This window comes from Aegilops tauschii, chromosome 4, assembly GCF_002575655.3.
Source record: "Aegilops tauschii subsp. strangulata cultivar AL8/78 chromosome 4, Aet v6.0, whole genome shotgun sequence".
NCBI classification, from domain to species: Eukaryota; Viridiplantae; Streptophyta; class Magnoliopsida; order Poales; family Poaceae; genus Aegilops; species Aegilops tauschii.
In genome coordinates this window covers 81,910,436-81,924,567 of record NC_053038.3, presented here as the reverse complement: position 1 = coordinate 81,924,567, position 14,132 = coordinate 81,910,436, and positions in this window count along the sequence as shown.

Below are 14,132 nucleotides of genomic sequence, written 5' to 3'. Positions count from 1 at the left end.
CTTATGTCTTCTTTGTTTTATCTCAATCATGCGCGCGCGCACACACACACATCCACGTATACATGTATACCTCTCGCACATGAACGTTCAAGGTCACTATGTCTCCATACGTAGTTAATTACCCTCAACCCTAACGCCACATCGAATCGTTCTCTTCTTGTGTGCACATAACTTCCGTCTGGATGGGTAAAACACACACTCACACTTAACAATCTCCTTCTAGCTACCCCCCTCTCACTCTTCCCCTATATCCCCGAAACTAATAAGACCATCCCTTCATTTAATTCCCGCCTACATGCACCATCGATATATAGTAGTCTTCCTTGGTGTCTCTCGAACAAACACATTCTCTCGATGTCGACTCCTCTCACGCGCACACACCTTCTCTTCCCTCTCTACGGGCCTTTTCTCTCTCGCACCCCATCGTTGGTGGCCTCTTCCATACACATCACCTCTCTATGATGAAGCCACGCACACTTAAATTACATCCGCCACCGAGGACCCCGCGTCACACACACACACCCCCACCCCCCCCACACACGCACACACCCACCCACCCCCCACACATACTAAGACTCCATCTCTCTCTCTCACACACACACGCACCCACCCACCCACCCCCATACACACATGCACACACTAAGACTCCATCTCACACACACATGCTCTAGGTGGAGCATTTGTTCCTACCACCCTTCCTCCAACCTTACCCGTATGATAAACAATCACCTTAATTTACTTGTATAACATGGACAAATTCCACTTTACTTTAGTAGTTAGCAAACTTATCATCTCTACTCTTATAAAAAACCGAGTTGGTGATGATGGTGTGCCTGCCATCTTGTAATATAGACCGTCCGATCTATATCTGACGGATAGAAAGCAAACTATGATAATTTTACAAAAGATACCCGCACCTCTCTCCACATCCTTATCTCCAACAACCTCATTGCTGATCAATTAAAAAAGGAAGTCTCTGGAACAATCTAGCATGGTGGCCGCTACCGCCTGCCGGCGCCGTCCATCCCCATGCCTCCGCCCAGTCCGATCACCAGTCACCACCACGCTCCACTCCTCCTCACCTTATCTCTCATCTTTCATTTTTTCGATGAAATTCTAGAGATACCAGTTTTCCGATAAAATTCTCAAGATATCATTAGTTTTTACACATGGGATTACTCCTGCATGGGTCAATCACAACAGGTGTTTTGTAAAAAAAATGCATATTGATGTTCCGTGCAATGCACGAGCATCTTGCTTGTAATTATATAACGCAAATCACGAGCAGGAAGTGCCATTTTTTTACACAACCACGTTAACATGGCCACGTAAATCACTAGCTAAAGTGTAATACGATTATACTTATATCCCGATGCAAAAGGTTGAGTACATGTCCGAAGAGTAGAGTCGCACACAAGCACTCTGTCTCTCAGAATCTCACACACACACACCAGTTACGTGACGCCAACTTAAGCAGACACGTATGTTACAATTTGTGCACCCGCGGGTACACGTGATGGTGCGCATTTATTTAAGCCGGACGGCGAACCCAATCAGTAGCTGCATTCATTCCCCTCCCGCCGCCTCTTCTCTGGTCGCCGTCGCCCAGTAGCCATGGCCCGGCCGAAGGTTGCGACATACGCTATACTCCCGCCGGAGCGTCGCTTTAATCTGGAAACTGTAGTGGTCATGCATGCATCTTTTTGTGCTAGCACTCCTATATAAGGGTTGACCGGTCGCTTCCCGCGGACGTGTGCGGGCGGTGGAAGAGGAAGGAGAATGGAAGCGGGCTGTGGAGTAACGTTTTTTACCACAATTTCTTAGGAAACTGAGTGCAATAATTGAGTAGTTTTGCAAACTACCAGTACTACACATGAAACGGTTCAAAACCAATATTCCCTTGCCAGCGCGCGCTTCCCGCGTGAAACGGTTAGCGTCGCCCTAGAGCGTTAGTGCCGCATTAATGTCCGGCCAGAGCGGAGGCGACCTCTCACTGGCACCGGCTTTGAAGCAGCGCGGCGGCCGAGAGAGCGCCGCTTCCCGGTGCACGCGACTGCTCCGCGTCGAGGCTGGCCATAGTTTGGATGAGTCTCCATCATGGGGAGCCACATTAACTACGATGATATGGATCGTTCCATCTATGAAGAACACGTGGGACTGGAACTACGAGATGGACATGTACCCAGGAGTGGACGTACGAACCTAAGTAATGTAGCACAGTAAGTGAAGTAGAAAGGCACAAATAGTATGAACATGTGTGGCATATAGGCATTTGTCTCTTACTACGTACCACTAAATGTTGTACGTGCAATGCACGGTGATGTTATGGAGTACGTGCCTAAGTACTCTACTACTACTATATTAATTGGAGGCACATATTAGGTTTTATATTTGTTTACGTGTATGCCGCGAGACCTTCCAACTAGACGTGTCTTTCTCTCCGGGTCGCACTTTGTATCGTTCATACCACTAGTACTACTACGTGTGGTCTCCGACCCAGAAGTGGAAGAAGTGGAGACGCTCTACCACGCTGTTCATGTCCCACTCCTTTCGCTGACATGTGGGACATCCAGCACGTGCCGTGTTTGGCACTCCTTCATCGTAAGAGTTGAAACACTAGCATTCATCAGAAAAAATATAAATCAGCAGTGCTACTATACCACGCGGTTTCCTTGCTCCTCGATATCGGAAAGAATACTTCCGTTCGCCAACATGTGGGACGTCGACCATCCTGGTCCACTTGCCATGCACGCAAAACTCCAAGGGAGAGTCACCCCGGTCGTCGCGCCGTAGTAATAATGACTAATGAGCCATCAAATCACAGGCCCAACCTTTCCCACTGTGAAGTTGCTCGGACGAAGGAACCATCATGACTTCGTTGAATTCCGCTTCTTGAAGAAAACTAATGTACCAGCAGTACTGCTAGCTACAGTAGTTACTCCATCAGAGGCCTCCTTTCGTTCATAGGATTGGAATTTTATAGGAATATGAAAATCATAGGAAGTGAGATGACATGCATCTCAATTCCTATAGAGAAAGAGATGCCATTTGATTCATAGGATAGGAATTTTTCCATTGAGTCTAGGCTAATGTACTGGTAATTTGCTCTAAAAACTACAGTAGTAAATAGTAGTACTGGTACATGCTCGTACTCAGACACAGACACACACACTAACTACTAGTACTATTACTACTTCTCACATGCTGGCCAGACGCCGTCGTTCTCCTTCCTGGCTTTGTCGGCGACACCCCACCGTGCTTGGATCTCTGCCGACCTCTCCGCAGCAGCGCGTGCGTCCTCTTCTTTCTTGCGGCGGCGGGCCACTCTTTTCTTGAGTGCTTTATGAATTCTCCGCTCCCTCTGTGCGGCTTTGGCCGCCTCTTGCTCTACCGCCCATTCGGCCTTGGCAGCTTCAAATTCTTCCCACGTAGGTGTGAGGTTGCGAGCGGCGATGAACTCGGCACGGCGGGATGCCATCGCTTCCCTACCATTTTGTGTGCGGTCATGGGTGGCGAGGAACTCGGCGCGGCGGGATGCCATTGCTTCCTTACCGGTTAATGTGCGGCGCGGTGGCATGAACGACGCTTGGTGAGAGCTCTGGGGTGGAGTGGCCGGACAACCATATAGTGCATTGGTTTGTCAAGAGCTCAAGGACAGAAGATGAAGGAAATTTGGATTCCCCTTCAATCCTGGTCATTTATTACCGAGTAAAATGCATTGGCGGTCATCGAACTTGTGTTGATAGCTCACTTTGATCATTATGTTATACGTGATGCACACATTAGCGCACACCGTCCATAGAGGCAAGTAGCATGTACGCGTGCAGACACTCACGCTCATGCTGTCAAACCATGCTAATGCATGCACGTCGCCCTCTCAATCAAAGTCCTGCTCATGGCGCAACGCAAACGGCGAGCCCGTCACCTGCGCGCCCCGGCGGTGCCTGACATTACTGTTTAGACATTTGATGGAGGCCTCCGCGAACGCCGAGCATGTATTCACCTGGCTCAACACCAATGGTCATACTCGGGACTCGGCGCCTTGCTCATGTATATCGTCCATCACAACAACAATATATAAAACAGCCTAGCTAGAGAGGGTACTATGGTACGGAGTATGTACTATCGTGAGCGACCGATCATAGTGCCACTGCACACGAGTGTGTGTCTGATCGATTCGTCCATTATTCGTAAGTTATGCATGGTTGTGTGGTGTCTAATGGTGGTCGTCGAAGGCTAGCTGGCGACAAGACCGGTTGCATGGATGCCTGGTTGTCAATACGTGCCGCATACACTTCAAAGGCTCATCATCCATGAGTTCACATTTTACCACCACGCCAGCGTCTGACCGCCCTGGCCTACCGAAACCCCTTCCATCGCTAGCGCGTGCTTCCCGCCTGAAACGGTCACCGTCTCTCCAGAACGTCAATGCCGCATTCATCAGACTTAACTGCAGCTGCAGTTGGTGTGTCACTAACATGCGGGCCAGATGCCCGTTGGGCCCACATATCAGTGACCCAATGCACCTGCAGTTAAGTCACCGAAGCAGCGTCCGCATTCACACCCGACGAACCTACTCCGACGCCAGCCGTCCATCCGTCTGCTGTGGCTCATTGCCATTCGCCCGCTATATTAACTTGAGCCCTAGCTCCCAGCCATAGCCAAAGACCCACACTCACTCTCCTTCGGTCCCTTCCTTCTGTCGGCACCACTCCAACCATGGCCTCCTAGCGCTCCAAAGCTCTCTTGGACGTACTGTCGCAGGAGCAGACGAAGGACATCGGCGGCTCCGCTCCGGGTGCGCTCCAAAGCTCTCTTGGACGTAGTGTCGCAGGAGCAGACGAAGGAGATCGCTGGCTCCCCCCCGGCCACCCTCCGCCGCCACTACCACGAAGCCGGCGCGCGTGCGTGGGCGCAGCCGGCGCGAGGAAGAGTAGTACATGGTAGGTCGCCGCCGCTCTGGTCCCAGGAAGGCCACCGCTCCTCCACTCAGTCGACGCCGCTCTGGTCCCAGGAAGGCCACCGCTCCTCCACTCAGTCGACGCCAAGCTTGGTGGGATAAACATGGGTGGCCAATTAGCCGCTTGACGGCAACGTGGAGGCGGCAATCTTCAGAACCTTGTGCTCCGGAGGAGGAAGTTATCGAGGCGGATGAGGAGGAGGCAAAGGCAATGGCCGGCTTTCTCGGGTTCATGGCCGGACATGGTGGTTGGACGCCGGCGATCGTTTAGATTAGGTTTACTGTAGGTTTTAGTATGGTTTGTGTGAAATATGTAATAAATATGTCAGTTTGTAGGAAAAGTTTTCGAAATGTAATGAATTTTATCCGGTTAATTTCAAATTTGCTTTGTTTGCACGAATTTCGTCCGGTTAGTTCATATAGTTGTCGAAAGGTATGCGGGCAGCATTGGATGGCATCCATCAGTGTCCTCGGACAGATGCCGGTGTAAATTTGTGGGCCAGCGCTGGAGATTAACAGTGCTCCATTATTTGGCAGGGAACAGTTATCCCTTGATGAAAATCAGATGTGTTTCGCACTCCTCCCACGTAAGAGTGTAAACTCTTTTTTTTGCGGGGGTAAGAGTGTAAACTCTTGCTTACATAAAAATGGAGCAAGTGGACGGCACTTTAGCACGTCATATCTCTCAAACTAGCCCGCCTAACGCGCGGGAAAGCGCCGTCCTCGTCATTTTGTTCTGGATTTCTATCGATCGATCACACGAAAATGTTTCGCTTTGCAAGTTCAAAAGAAAATGCGGCGCACTTACGACTCGTACGCGTTGCACCCCCGACAGTCCGGCTCGCACGCCGCTCACCAGAAGGGACACGCGTTGTCTTGCAATTTCACTAACATGTGGGACTGCAATTGAATAAACCGTCGATAGGAGAAATCTAATCACTTGGCGGGCGTCGGCTGAGAAGAGAGAGACGGGGGAGGGAGAAGAGATCGCGCGCCCTCCGCGCATGGACTCCAACAAATATATGGTGATAATGTGAGGTGGGCCATGCGGGAGTCCGGACCGCTTCCAAGCCCCCCCCTCAGACGCCAGCTGCCCGCATTCATAGCAAGTAGTACCAGTAAAATATTGGCCTATAAGCCCGATTATGTGGAGGAGAGAGAGGCATTGACAAAGTCAAGGAGTGGGCTATGCAAGAGCCCATCTCTACACGTGCTCCTAGGTATAAAAAAACTAATTCTAAAAAAAGAGGCATAAAAACAATTGTGTCTAAAAAAAGAAAGGTAAAAAACATTTGAGAGGAAATAGATAGAGAGAAAGTGAGAAAAAGTTGTAACCTTTATAGCCAACCTTATAGTCAACACTATGGTAGTATTACATGAGGAAGGAGGGAGTGGTGCACATGCCAAGTTCACTGGGCTTCCGTGTTTCACACTCCTCCGTCGTAACAGTGGAGACAATAGCTTTCATCAAAAAATAAACAATGAATACTCGTTGCTCGTCCTCTATATCAGAAAAGAATACTTTCCATTCGCCGACATGTGGGACGTCGACCATCCTGGTCCACCTGCCATGCACAAAATTATCCTGGTCCACCCTGGTCGTAGCGCAGGCCCAACCTTTCCTGCTGTAAGTTGGTCGGACGAAGGAACCATCATGACTTCGTTGAATTCCGCTTCTTCAAGAAAACTTACTGTACCCGCAATACTGCTACCACACGCGAAGACTGGACGGCGCTGTACCACGTCATATCACTGAAACCCACTAGGCCAAACTAGCCCGCCTAGGATTTGTACTCCCTCTGTTTGAAAGTTAGTAGTACAAAGTTGATTCATCTATTTTGGAACGGAGGGAGTACGTCTCTGTACTGCTATGATTTTGTGTTGTACGTCTCTGTACTTTTGCTACGATTTTCCTATCCTATGAACCAAATGAGGCCTGAATGTATCCGTGTCGACTATTGTCTGATCGATCGCTAAGCCTACAATTTTAGGAGCTTGGGCTATTGGCCGATCGACGACGGATAAGTATAAGCGTACCACGAGCTCATCAGCCCCAATGTTTCTCTTTGGTGAGTGTTTTGCAAGAACTATAGCTGGCACAGTAGCTAGCCTACTAACACCAAGAATCATCAAACAAGCCCTGCTGATATGATAAATAGTTCGAACTTACATCTAAGCATGCGATATATTAAATCAAAAGCTGGTGAGGATACATTTGTTTCCATAACTCGAAGAGGGTTCGCATGATTCACTATCAAACAAAAGTAGCAAGTACCACCCACACAAGACAGTGCACTAGCCCTAAGATGGTTTGATAACACGCATCGTTCTGGTAATTAAACATAGGGCAATGCAAACTACCCTGAAGGATTAGCGTGACCAACTATTTCTTGTCATCGATCTCTCGGGCAATGACCACAGCACGGACATCGGCATGGGAATCAATCTCTGGGGCGATGTCCACAGGATGACCGCGACATCGGAATCGATCTCTGGGGCGATGTCTAGAGGATGGACAGCGGCATCGGAATCGATCTCCGGGGCGATGTTAACAGGACGGACCGCGACATCGAAAACGATCTCTGGGGCGTTGTCCACAGGACGGGCCGCGACATCGGAATCATCAAGGACGTCCACCGGCACCTGCACAACCCTAACATATTAGCAAGCACATTGCAAATAATCAAAAACCACAACTATGGCAAGCCATTATTTTTTACCTTGTGCAGCTCACCAAGGGATCCCATCCCTCCCGGGGCCATCTCCTCGTTCTCTATGGGGGCCATCACCTTGCCAGGGGAATACTGCTTCTCAACGGTGACTATCTCCTCAAACTTGGCCTTGAGCCTCACATAGGTGGCCATTAGAGTTTCTGGGGTAGGCACGGTGGGGCCCTTGCTGTTCTTCCAACTTTCTTTGAGGAGTTCGTCCGCCAACGTTGTCAACTCTTTGGCCAGTGCTTGTTTCTTGGAGTTCTTCGTCTCCATGGGTTGGCCCGCCAACATGGTCAACTCGTTGGTCGGTGCTCGCTTCCTGGAGATCGCAGTCTCCAGTGGGTTGTCCGCCGACAAATCTTTGCCTAGTGCTCCAGGATCCATCAATGAACTGACAAACAAAAAGCAATTGAAAGGAAACCACAATCGCAATGAAAACGGGAAAAGAATAGGTTGTGAGAATCGGTCGGTGCTTCGCAAAAAGAAGATTCTTGGAATGACAATATAGCAGCATCACTGATTTGCCCACCTTTCCTTCGTCGGTATAGAAGAAAAATGGCAGAAGTGAGTAGCCTGGAGTGAGGTTTTCTTCAAGAAAGGGGAGAAAGGGCTTCAACGAGCGTTCCAGTGAAATGATGGTTGCTTCGTCCAGTCCAACTTCGAGGCCACTTCGAGGCCACTTTACCACTGCTGGTAAAGGTGGGTTCTGTGATATGATGGGTCATGACGGCCACACCGGGGTGACCGATGAGTCTTGACTGTAGCACCTCGCTGTGATTTGGTGGATGGCACGCGGGCCCAGATGCTTTGATGTCCCGCATGTAGATAGAGCGGCTAGTCATATAGGAGTGCTCAATATTGTGAACTGCGACCAAGGCGGAGAGGGAAATGAGAGAACTACGTAATTAATGCATGAGTTTAATTAGGGTAGTTTTGTAAAGTACGAGATACATTCCTCCAATCACAAAATGCCTTGGTTGATGAGATTTGAGATGTGAGCCAGTACTGCACGCGGTGTAGTCTAGTCACTTGTTGAAATCTCTAGAAAGGCAAATACTCCTTTTCGGTTTACATGGCTATACTAGCAAGTACTAGACTACAATAGTGGGCTCAAATAGCAATTTTGTCTCATGCAAGAGCCTGGCTATATGAGTGCTCCAAGGCTCCGCACCACGCCCCACCCCTACACAAAGACTGCCACGCGAGCGTTCGCAACTGCCACATTCGGGTTGCGCTTGGCTCTTCGCCTCTTCGAGAAGATTAACAATGATGTTACTACAGTATCGAATCCACTACTACATGTCCGTCCACCGCGTGTGGGAGGGATAGCCACCGCGCACATGGGCGAGGGAGAAGGCATGTAGTAGTAAAATGAAGCTTCTCCTCGTTGTACGAGTTAACGCGACACATCATAGCACTGGCCCCACATGGTTGCCTCTAAACTTGGCTGAAAGACCCGCAGTGTACAATACTCCATTTGCTGCAACCTCTAACATTTACCCCACCACAAATTAAAATATATATTCCTGTCTTGACCAGATGAGTGTGCAAACTAGAATCACCAGGATGACAGGTAGGGCCAGAAGATTATTTTAATAAAAAAAGCATGGAGCCGACCCCAACGATTTTAAGCTTACAGTCATGGTACACGCTATCCTAGACTACTCTACACATGAAACTGCCACACGAGCGTCCGGGCTGCGCTTGGCTCTTCGCCTCTTCGGGAAGTCGAACAATGATGGAGTACTACTGCAGTGGAGGAGTACTACAGTATGCTTTTGGCCATCTAACACCGGTTGAACTGCTACATGTCCACCGCGTGCGGGAGGGAGAGCGTGTAGCGAACGAAAGCTTCTCCTAGTCTTGCCAGCCACCATGCTCATGGGCGAGGGAGGGACGGAACTTCATTGACTTACTGCTCCTGCCATTGCGTCTATGACAGGTGGGCCCAACAGGTGGGTGGCCCACCTGTCATGCAGCCAAAGGCAGGTGCGGTTAAGGTGAGAGGGCGTTGTAGTAATCAAACTTCTCGGTCTTGTATGAGTTGACGCGACACATCAAAGCACTACACTCGATATATTTCAATAATTTGCGTTTACCGATGCATTAGTTACTCCGTCCGTTCCTAAATATAAGTCCTTTTAGACATTTCAAGTGGACTACAACATACAGATGTATGTAGACATATTTTAGAGTGTAGATTCACTCATGTTGCTTCGTATGTAGTCACTTCTTGCAATATCTAAAAAGACTTATATTTGGAAATGGAGGGAGTACAACGCATGCATGCATGCCGTGACTTTCCTTTTGATACTTGCATGTGTTGATTTGATGCACCTTGCCAAATTTTGACTATAAATTTAACTAACCAAATGTTCATGCATGTCACAAAAAATTACGGGGCTGTTTGGATTGTGACTATGTTTGTCTTGTGTTGCCACATTATTTTTGCCACACTTGCCTAACTTGAGTTGCTCAAATTGTTAGACCCACTTTGGCTTGCCTAAGGGAATCTTGCCACACTTTTTGTATCTATGACATGTGGGGTTCACTGCTAATAAAAAAATTCTTGTCTTAGGTGTGGCTAGAACCAAACACCCACCTAACTTGGTAAAATTTGCCTAAGGTGAGGTGTGGCAAAGTGTGGCAATATGTGGCTGGAAACCAAACAACCCCTACATCATTGAAAACTATGTTCAAATACGAATCAAACGATATAATTTTTGTTAAAATGCACTAACATTTTGTCAGTTAAATCTTTGGTCAAAATTTAGCACCAATTACAAAGGGGCCCAATAAATATTTTACTCTCACATTTTGTTTTGAGGATACTCCCACATACTCCATATGCTCCCAAATATAAGTCTTTTTAGAGATTCTAACAAGTGACTACATACGGAGCAAAATGAACGAATCCATACTTTAAAATATGTCTACATACATCCGTATGTTGTAGTCCATTTGAAATGTCTAAATCGACTTATATTTAGGAACGGAGGGAGTAGAAAATATAAGTAATAATGCATGTTGGGGCAGCCCACGTTTCCGATAATTTTAGCCATGAGCTTGTTCACAATTTTTATGAGGGGGTGGTTGTTCATTTAATGGAGGGTCTTGTACCATACTTGAACGATACAAAGTGCGACCTAGCACACCGTAACACCACTTGGAATAAGTGGGTAGCTATCTCAAAAAACAATCAACAACTAAAAAAAGGCGACCTGGCACGTACACAATTTTAAACGATTGTTTTGATGGAGTGAAAAAGGAAAACTACCCCACTACGTATATATAGGCTGAAGCCTCCGCGCTTGCTTGCTAGGGTTGCTCTATTCACACACTCTCATCCTCTCCAGATCTAAACAAGACAGCGGTGGTAACACTGTCTTTCTCCATTCAAAAAACACTGTCTTTCTATCCTCACCGCTGGTTACAGATCCGGACATATCCCCCTCCGCTGGTGAAGGGGAGGAGGGGCAGCGTTTAGGCCGTCGTCGACAGCGAGGGAGGAGACCCACTGTCGGCCGCACCATTATCTCTGGCCGAGCGCTAGCGTGGGAGGTCCTCCGATCCCTTCGTCGTTGCCCTAGTGTGGGCGGATCCGGCCTCCCGCCTCCCACCTATCCACATCCCGACGACCTTCAGGTATATCTTCCTTCGAAACCGCCTTAGCTCTACTTCCCCAGCTCGCTACATCGCTGCATGTGCATCATTTTCTGCCTCTCAGCCCATCTCGATTGGATGCTCCAATGTCACCTATTTTTCTTCTTCTATTGTTAGAGGTAAAGCTACTTCATGGAGTCGAATCTTGTACTTGGTTCAAACAAGAAATAAAGTGGGGGTGGGGGAATTTAGTATGTACATCGGACTTGATACAAACAGGAAGGAAAGGGGGTGAAAATAGTACAGACTGGTCATCCAACCGGTCTCTTGGTCGAAAAGGGAAATATCGGGGTAACGCTGTACACAGTGGTATGACCAGGACTAGATTTGCTATCCACACATAGGAGTAGGTGGCTAGAGTGAACAAAAATGGGACCAACCCAGATATGTTTCTTGGATGTTTGTTTCTCGGGGCAACGAACTCTGAATCACCACTTTATGCCCCTGTTTAGGTACATGGTGCTGGACTGCTGGTGCACCCACTGTCCCATGCCCTTATACCAAATATTTAGCTATTCTTAATCTAATGCCCCTGGTAAAATGAAGCCATGCCACTGTTATAAGCCATGACAAGTTTAGCCAAATGTTTTTGCCTGTAATTGTTTGAGACTCTGACTGTTTCCATTGTAGCTTTTTGTGCAAACAGGGATACCCATTTCACCAGGTTGCTGTTGTGACCTTTTGGTGCACTACACAAAACACTTCTTAAAAGAAGTGACTTTTGTGATGTTTAACTGGAATGTCAGAATGGAACAGTTGATTCATTTCGGTGGTACTGCACAAAGGGAGATATGTGTTCCAATCCTAATCATCCATATTGGCATCATAACCTTCCTTTAGGTAAGAATGATATTTAATGCATGTGTTCATCTCTATTTTGCGACTCCCATGAGAAAATAATGCTATTGTTTACTAGTACACTTGTACTCCCTCACTGACAAAACCAATTCAAAAATAGAAGGCCAATCATGTACTTGGTTTCAGCAACTGGTGAGGAGAAAGAGAAACAGAGCATGAAGAGGAAGAAGAAGAATAATAAACAGTGCCAAGGTGATCTTGCTGAAGCCAGAGGCCTCAGTCGAGGCCATTCAAGGGCTCCGGCAACGTCTACCTTACATGTGAGACAATCCTCCAGGGAGCCCTTCCACTTCTGCTGTCTCTCCTGCAAGGTCACTTAATTAATTAGGAGTACTTAAGTACCACTAATTTATTGTTGCCTAATTTTCCTGTTGGAGTTAAACAAATCTTTAGTAGCACCTTATGCTGAATCATGTACGTGTGTATGTTTGTCTATGGAGGTGAATCATGTGGTGGAGCAGGGAGGGATTATTATTAGTGTCATGACATAATAGTTCTATTGTTTTGCATGTCAATTTATTGCCATTGGTTTAATGAGGCAATGTTTTGCGTATTGTCCATCATGAATTTGATGCTACTGTTAGAGTAATATGCTAATGTCTTTCTATCCTTTCTCACCTAGCTAATGAAGGTTTCACCTTGTTCCTACTTGTGCAAACAGGGATCATGTTGTGACAATCATACATTTTAGTGGAACTACACAAGACAATACAATGAACTGTATCCCAGCCAGTGCTTTAACTCTGCTGGAAGTTCTTGATAATCTTTCGATATAATCTCAGCACTGGTAAACAAGAGTGATTTCAACCATACATTTGAAGTGCACAAAAATATACACTATTGAGTGATTCCAGTGAGTGCTTTATCATCTCTTATGGGACTACATGAATAAGCTTTTTTCCTCAGGTTTGTACTGGCCTAAGGCCTTCATCCATATTAGTTTGCTGTCATCTCTATTTGTATCGTGCTACTGTCATGAGAAACTCCGTTATCTTTGCACGTTAAAGTCTTGCAACCTATGATACATGGCAATGCTTTGAGTGTTGAGCTAATTGGCACTGATTAAATAAACAAATACCTCTCTTTAAGCAAGACTACTATGTTGCTAACTTTACACATTAAGATAATGAGGGTGCTTCTATTTGTTAGTGTATGTTTCATCAACTAGTCCCACTATTATAGTAATCTCACTCTCTCAATATATGTGCCAATAGGGATGCTCAATTTTGGTGGAACTGCACAAAAACTTTGGGTGCTTCATTGCCTCGACAGCTTCCTTCCTTTCCTGTCAGTCGCTAATCTGGGCTTGCATTCTTCCTTTGCTGTCAGTCGCTTGGCTTATCTCGGCTTCCAGTCAAAGGAAATAGTAATTGATATGCTACCTCACACAGGTTGGTACTGGTCTTTATCCTGATTATTGTGCTTGTCATATGTATTGGTAATTTGGTATTGTGCTACTGTTTGCCGATTTCATAAAGGAGTAACTTGGATCCTGAACTCGCAGGCAAATCATTACATTGGGTGATTTCAGTAGAACTGCACAAAAAGATCAGATGGACATGTACTTATGCTGCTGCTATGTACTCCAAAGTTCACTCAAACAAGCATCGATGTTGACAAGAAGAAGTGCCTATATTCATTCGAGTATCAACCGGCGCCAACCAGTTGTCAAACTCCAAGTATTAGGAGAGTGAACGCCAAAAATATTGCTTGGCGCATAGCCCAGAAAAACGCAGTCCAGTCTTTGGTCACAACTTGTGCCTTTTGGTTATCGGCACATATGGTAGCGAACTGTATGGCATGGAGTCTAAAGATTCCAGACAAGTTGGTTGACGCATATATTCATCTGGCACTTAATCAGTCTGCACGCCAGGGATGCTCCATTTTAGTTGAACTGCACAAAAAATTTGGGTGCTTCATTTTCTCAACCGCCTCCT